Source organism: Arvicola amphibius, chromosome 4 (assembly GCF_903992535.2).
Source record: "Arvicola amphibius chromosome 4, mArvAmp1.2, whole genome shotgun sequence".
NCBI classification, from domain to species: Eukaryota; Metazoa; Chordata; class Mammalia; order Rodentia; family Cricetidae; genus Arvicola; species Arvicola amphibius.
Window position 1 is genome coordinate 50,213,963 of NC_052050.1, and position 8,317 is coordinate 50,222,279.

The following is an 8,317-nucleotide window of genomic DNA, read 5'->3' on the forward strand; positions in this document are numbered from 1 at the left end:
CGCCAACAAAAATAAAAATTTTGGACACCTATAATTTTGTTGAGGCTTTGAGCTGGGTACATGTCATAAGACTGTTTTCTACTGACAGTTTGGATGACAGAATTAAATATATCAAGGCCTCGGAGGACTCGGTGTGTATCCCAGCCCTGCAGGATAGCCTGAGCCAGTGGCCAGCTACACGCGCACTGACTTTGAGGAGTCCAGAAACCAGAAGACAGATTCACTGCATCCGGGTCCACTACCTAAGGGATGTGCTGCCTTGTCATTTTGAAGCAACTCCTCATCGGCCACTTTGGTGCTTTTAGAAACTTACGCTACAAATCGCAGAACCATAGTTCTCTCCTTTTTGTAAATTATATTTATTTTATGTGTAATGGTATTTTGCCTGCACCATGTGTGTGCAGTGCCCTTAGAAGACAGCATTGGATCCCCAGGGACTGAAGTAACAGACAGTTGTGAGCTGCCAGGTAGGTGCTAGGAATTGAACTCGTGTCCTCTGGAAGAGGAGCCAGTGCTCCTAACTGCTGAGCTATGTCTCCAGCACCACCATGGTTCTCTTGATAATAGATACAGTCTTGTCTTCTGTAAGAAATGAAAAGCCAGGCAGTAGGAGCTCAGCCTTTTTAATCCCAGCACTGGGGGGGCAGAGGCAGGCAGATCTCTGTGAGTTCAAGGACAGCCTAGTCTATGGAGTGAGTTACAGGACATTATACAGAGAAACCTTGTCTTGAAAAACCAAAAGAAAAAGAAAAAAGAAACAAACAAGATTATGAGGCTGGTTAAGAGCGCTTCCTGTTCTCCTGGAGCCTCCCCTCCCAACCTTCCTGGCTTTGCAGAATACATGCACAGGTTGTGGTCTTGCAGGTGCTCACTGGTGTCTCTGGAAGTCTTGGGAAGGCCCTTCTCCCATGGCTGCCTTGTTGTCCTTCACCCTTATGTAGTTCTCTGCCTGGCCTTCAGGATATCTGTGGCATCTTTTGAAACTGAGGGGGACGTATCCAAGCACGGAGGGAACACATTCCGCTATTCACGGGGATGGCATTTTGTGGGCATCCTTGCTGTGCCATTCATTGGTGGCCTGAACTGTGCCTGGTTCTGCTTCAACAACAGCTGGGCAGTCAGACTGCTAAATCACAATGCAAGGAACTATTCCAGGCCCAGGACCCTAGCATCCTAGCCTGGAGAGCCCTCCCCCCCACCCCCTGTCCCAGGTCTCTGAGATGCTGACTTTGTTGTTCTAAGATGTAGCATCTAGCGGAACTAACCCATCAACAGCCTGCTGGACACTTCTGTGGTGTTTCCATTCTTTACAATATGGCCAGGTTGAGAATGTTCCAGATCTTCTTTTCATTGCAAACAGTCAGGATAGGAGGCCGAACCCACAGCTCTTTCCTCACCTCCTGCCAAGTGGCCTCGTCATTGTCCAGTCCCTTCGAAAACACCGAGATAAAAACGGGCTCAGTCTCCGGCCGCTTTACAACAACGGCCACCTTCTTCCCCCCACCCTCCATTTCCAGTCACCTTACTCCCCATTCCCATGTGGTAAGCCACCAGAGTGGCCTTCAGTGTTCCTGTTACTGCTGTTCATGGCTCTCATGCGATCCCAGAGACAACTGGAGGCTTCCCTGAGACTCTCTGCCTCTGAGCCTTGACAAGAAACTCCCTCAGGGTCTGTGATTCTGTTTTCGTCCAACATGCGTTTCACAACACTTCCAGCCTCTTCCTAGCACCCCGTTTCTAAACCGCTTCCACATTCTTGGGTGTTTCTTCACAGCCGAGCACGCCACTTCTCCGTAACACTTTTTGTCCAAATCCATGGGCAGCCGTGAGAAGGTATGGTTTCTTATGTGTGCCACCCAGGTTTCCTTCACGGTAACAAAGACCTGAGCTAATCACTTATCAAGACCAAAGTCTATTTTGGCTCCTGGTCATTGGAGCTTTGGAGGTTCCTGTTCTTGACTGGTTTGACCCTATTGCTGTAGCCTGTAGGAAAGTAGGCTTGTGTCACAGCAGAAGGGGAGGAGACGAAAACCTATGCACTTCATGGCCAATCGACAAAAAACAAAACAAAACAAAGGACCAGGGTCTTGCTAACCCATTTGAGGACACCCTCCCCCAAATAATCAAAAGACCTCCTATTTGGTCCCACCACTTAATACCACATCCCCTCCCAAAAACACCAGTCTGGGGACCAAGCCTTTAATACATAGGCCTTTGGGGGGCATTCAAGATCCAAAATATACCCCCACTTAACTTAGAAACAATAGAAATCTACTGCTCAGCATTGTGGGAGGTGAGGATTCCAGAACAACCATCAGATTCAGTGTCTGGTGAGCACGGTTGCTCTGCTTCAAAGATGGCGCCTGCCTTGCTTGCCCTCACATACTGCACGCAGAAGGAGCTCTCCAGGGGCTTCTACTATAAGGACTCTAAGCCCATCTGTGAGAGCATAGGCCCTATGCCTTAACATTGCCACGTGTGTGATAGGGGTGCATGTCCACATATGAGATCTGGGGGATACAAACTGTACTTGAGGGTTCAGAAAAACCACTGAACTAGACCACTCCATGAGTAGAAAGAAAAGTTTGTTTGGGGAATTATACTGCTGGGGTCAGAGAACAGTTAGCAGTTGTGAAAGCCTTGTCAGTTTTAAGGGGACAGGTAGCTTGGCAGGAGAGGCTGCAGAACAGCCCAGGATTTAGCATGGGGGCTTCGATCTGTAGCAGCTGTCCCAGAACTAGATGGCCTTGCCCAGAGCAGCTGACCTTGGGCTGGAGAAGGGAAGCAGAGGGTTTCCTAATCAGTTTTGGTTTTTCTGTTTTTCTAGTAACACCCTGTGTTTACCCAGTCAGAGTCCTTCTGTTAAGGCCACTGTCACCAGTAGTGCCATTTTGGGAACCTTGCTTTGGACCTAACACAAACGTATACTCAGACAATGTCACACACAGTAGGAGAAATGGGTGAAAACGGCATGCCCTGTCTTTCCAGCTGGAGGTGGGCTTTGCCATCAAAGAAACCTGGGGTTGGAGCTACGGATAAGCCAGCTGTCATCTTACTGGGTCATCACGGCCCCAGACACCGTTCATCATTTGCACTGTTTCAGCTACAGTTGGAGGTGTTGGGTTTCTGCTGCCATTCACCTTTTGCTTACAGGGTTCTGACCAATAGACATAGTGAAGGACTCCGTGGGATGAGGGGCATATTGATAGGAGCCACGACAGAGCCAACCCTGACGGAGCCCTTCCTGTGGGTCTGCGCTCACAGTGCAGTGTAACCATGGCATCGAACTGGCAGTGCCAATAGGCTGTGAAGAAGAGCTTTGTCCTTTCTTCCCCTCCACACTCTCTCTCCTTGACGGTCCTTGAAACACACTGAGGGACTAGATCCGTCCTGCTTTCTGGGATAAGAACAGATGCCATTGGCGTCACCGTCATTCTTAGATAAACCCAGGTGTAGGATAAGGTGTGCCTGCATTGGTCAGAATTCAGATTTCTGCATTTCAACCTATGTAAATGTAAACTCAAAGAAAAAACGGCTACCAAATATTGAGCTTTGCTTCACGCTATAGACATATTTGATATTAACATACTTAGAGGGACGCTCTGTTGTCTGTAGTTTATCTTGAAATGTGTACAAGAAATAGATGGCTCTAGAACCTTCACTTTCAGGTCTGAGGGTTCGGTTGTTCTGTTTTTTAGGGAAGCTTCCTGTTATCAAACTGCTTACCCACTTCCTGGGTGGAAAACCTGCAGGTTCAGCCGCACACAAGGCAGTGGTAAAACTTGGTACCCGTTCTCCCTGTCACAGAAAAGTGACACCGTCCACTTCCTCAGTGATTTGTAACAACTCCAGTCAACAAAGTCACCCCCCTCACCTCATCATGAGCATGGAAAGGGACTCTTGGAAAAGACAAGACTCCCTCCTGCCCAAGGGATGGCCTTTCTGCGCGGCTGTGCAGGCCTCCAGAACTTCTAAGGCACAGTGGTCTGAGCATGTCCTGGGGTCAGCCCAGCGTCACCTCCACATGGGGTGCTTTTCCTCCACTTCCCTGTTGTGCAGCCCATTTTTAGACTAATACTTCCAGATTTCTCTTTTGATCCTACTTTCTTTCAGTCATGTGTAGAACACGGGACGCTGATTGGTTAGTTGAGGCTTTCCCACAGGATTTGAAGCTGAAGCTGTAAAAACTGTCGAGGAGGGACTGACCTGAGGGACTCCACATCCTGAAAGGCAGGGGTTGAGCTCCTGTATGCAGCTGTGCCTGCTGTGGACAGGACTCTGGGCTCCTATCCCACGAGCCAACATTCTTCACAAGCTTTCCGTGCTCCCCTTAAGTCCCCTCCCTCCACTGCTGCCCAGTCTCAGTTTTCTCATGGCTCTGTGTGTTTCCATGTATGTGGGCACAGGTGTGTGAAGGCCCAAGGATGGCATCAGATGTCTTGTTTTGTTTTGTTTTGCTTTACTTTATTTTTCGAGATAGGGTTTCTCTGTGTAGCTTCGGAGCCTGGCTGGCCTTGAACTCACAGAGATCCACCCGCCTCTGCCTCCCGAGTACAGGGATTAAAGGCATGCGCCACCACCACCACCACCACCACCACCACCACCACCACCACCACCACCACCACCACCACCGGGCCAGGAGTCTTTCTTGATTATTCTCCACCTCATACACAGAAGCGGAGTCTTTCACCTGAAGCCAGAGTTTAGCAATCTTGTGCTGAGATTTATAGGGAGGCTGTCCAAAAGCTACATGGGTGCGGGGATCCAAACCCTGACCCCCACGCTGGCACAGTGAACGCTCTGCCCACTGGCCCATCGTCCCCTAAGCACTGAACTTGTCCTCATCCATGTGACCTAATGGGAAAGCCTCTCAAGTGACCTCCCCTCCAACTTTTCTCTTACTTGCCATTAGAGGGAACTTCTCAAACACAGCCCTCCTTAAACCTTACAGTGGCTCATGAAAATGACAAAGACCAAATCCAGACTCAGTAGAACACCATGCAAATCTGGCTAACCTGGTTCCCACCAGCCTCATTTTGACACCTCCTGCCCACCCACCACAGCGCCGGGGTCACTGGAAACTACCTGCATTTCCCCAACTGATGAACCCCGTCAACTCAGTTCCAGGGTTCTTGGTCTCTCTTCTTCTGCTGGGAACTCAGTTTCCCTTAAAGGCCAGAGGGAGCATCATTTACCTTGAGGGTTCTTCCCTGAGGCTCAGTCGTACCCTGCTTTGGCATTTTTCTTGTTGTCGTAAGGCATAATATCCATCATCCTATGGTTACCGCCTATCTTTCCTCTTAGGTACCAGGTTCCTTGAGAGTCTTAGGGTAACTGTCCATTCTGCCATGCCCAGGGTCGTTGTGACTTTTGTTTGAGAGCCTGGCATATTAACAGTGCTTCTTTTCACTCGTAAAGATGTCCTGTTTGATAATAAATTGTGTGTTCAGCCCACTTGTTCTTGACTATGTTAGTGTGTGTGATATAAGTATTTAAAAATTATTGCCACATAAAGGCATGAGAAAATGATCCTGCCTAGATCTTCCTTTAGTCTATAACAAATACAGGTCCAACATTCCCTGCTTGAAAATCTTGAGTACAAAACATTCCAGAATCCATAAGTGAGCATCAAAATGCCACAAACAGAAAATCCCACCCCTAAGCCTGACCTCATATACGTGTCTCGTACACACAGCCTGACAGGAACATCTTCGCTGTACTGGCGTTTCTTCTGTGACCTGCACTGCCTCGGAGACACATATGTGAGGCCAGGCTGGGCTGCACTGCCTCGGAGGTTTTGTTTCTTGATTCACTGAAATGGGTAAGCTGCTAAATGCAATGATTCAAATGGATTTGTCTAGTTTTCCATGTGCATCCACTTATTAAAAATCTTTTGTAAACAAGGTGGTAGTAGCACATGCTTATAATCCCAGCACTCAGGAGGCAGAGGCAGAAGAATCTTTGTGAGTTGGAGACCAGCTTGGTCTACAGAGTGAATTCCAGGAATAGCCAGGGTTACACAGTGAAACCCTGCCTTAAAACAAACAAACAAACAAAAAACCAAAACCAAACAAACAAAGAAACAAAACAAAACAACGACAAAAAAAAAAACAAAAAACAACTTTTGATGGCTCAGTGGTTAAGAGCACTGGCTACTCTGCCGGTTCCTGGGGATCCAGTGCTTTCTTCTGGCTTCTGGTGGTACTGAATTCATGTAGTGTTTGTATAGACAAATAAGATAACATAGTCACATAAATAAAAAAGAAGACTTTGGCTGGCGGAGCCATGTACATCTTTGATCCCAGCACTTTGGAGGCAGACACAGATGGATCTCTATGAGTTCAAGGCCAACCTTAGCTACGTTGTGAGTTCCAGAACAGCCATAGTGAGACCCTGTTTCAAACAAAACAAAACAAAACAATCTTTTGTAGAAAAATATGTAAATGAAACAAATTAATTTCATGTTTAGACTTGGTTCCCATCACAAGCTGTCTCACTAAGTGTGCTATCTAGTTTTATATCAACTTGATATGAGCTAGAGTCATCAGGGAGGAGGGAGCCTCAGTTGAGAAAAATGCCTCTGTAAAATCTGGTTGTAGGTAAGCCTGTAGAGGATTTTCTTAATTAGTGATTGATGGGGGAGGGTTCAGCCCAATGTGGGTGGCGCCATCCCTGAGCTGATGGTCCTGGGTTCTGTAGGAAAACAGGCTGAGCGAGTCAGCTGAGGAACAAGCCAGTAAGCATCACCCTCCATGGCCTCGGCATCAGCTCCTGCTTCCATGTTCCTGCCCTGTTTGAATTCCTGTCCTGATTTCCTTCAGGGATGGACTACAGTGTGGAAGTGTGAGCCTAATAAGCCCTTTCTTCCCCAACTTGCTTTTGGTCATGGTGTTTCATAGCAGCAATAGTAACCCTATGTTAGACACTAAGTGTACAAAACTATTTCAAAATCTGAAAAAAAAATCCTATTGTTTGAATTACTTTCAGTCCTAAACAATCCAGATAAAAGATATTCAACATGTAATTGATTGGACAAGTTTTAGATTAAGGTATCCTTAACACAATTCAAAAATGTCAGTAATTCACAAGTCTCAGACCAGAAACAAACTGAACTGCTGTCTCCTGAAAGACCTCTCTGCATAGAATTCCACTTCAAACCATGCTCCCACCCGGCTCAACAGCTGTAGAGCCTAACACCAGGGGCCCTGCTAAAAAGACAGAGAAGTAAGGCCAGGTGTGCTGGTGTAAGATGGTAATCCTGGCGCCTGGACAGGTAAGTAAGGCCTGGCGTGCTGGTGTACTGGTAATCCTGGCGCCTGGAAGTAGAATCAAGAGGATCAAGAGCTCAAGGCCATCTTGGGCTAAATGAGACCCTATCTTAAAACAATAACTACATACAAACATGGATGCATGCATACACGCATGCGTACCGGCACACATAAATACAGTAGAGCGCGTCTTCTACTTGAGGAAGCCATTCACTCAGGCAGTTGTGCTGGCGGTGAGGGTAATCTGCTCAGGGCAGATGAAGAGCAGCTTCTGCTTGTTCATGTGGTACACGCTGCTTCACCAGGACCACCGCGGCTCCAATGAATTGGAGTGTCCCCTGAATTGGGTGTGCTTCTATCCATAACCTATACTGCCTGCTCTCCCTGCATACACATGTGTGCTCTGGCTTGGGTAAGTGGCTGAGTGAAATTCCACTTAATTCACATTTGGTCGCTTAAGGCTTTCCACTAGAAATAGGCAGGGAGGTGACTGCTGACTGAGGCTGTATCATTTTACTAGAGCAGAATGGAGAAGGTCCCTATGTGGAGAACCATTGCAAACAACCAACCAATTAGCATTGCTGCCCTTTGGCCCATCTGCTGCAAAACTCAGTCACTGGTATAGATTTGTCCATTTATCTACTGGTAAAATTGAAGGTTTAGCCGGGCGGTGGTGGCGCACGCCTTTAATCCCAGCACTTGGGAGGCAGAGGCAGGCGGATCTCTGAGTTCGAGGCCAGCCTGGTCTACAAGAGCTAGTTCCAGGACAGGCTCTAAAACTACAGTGAAACCCTGTCTCGAAAAACCAAAAAAAAAAAAAAAAAAAAAAAAAAAAAAAAAAAAAATTAAAGGTTTAGATCATCTACACTGAAAACAATTTAGGTCTTTATGTGTACGGCTATGTGTACCACATGCTTGCAGTGCCCACAGAGGCCAGAAGAGAACATCGGATCCTCTGGGACAGGAGGATGGTTTGTGATGCACCATATGCATGCTGGTTACCAAACCCAGGTCATTTGGAAGAGCAGCTATTGCTCTTAGCCACAGAG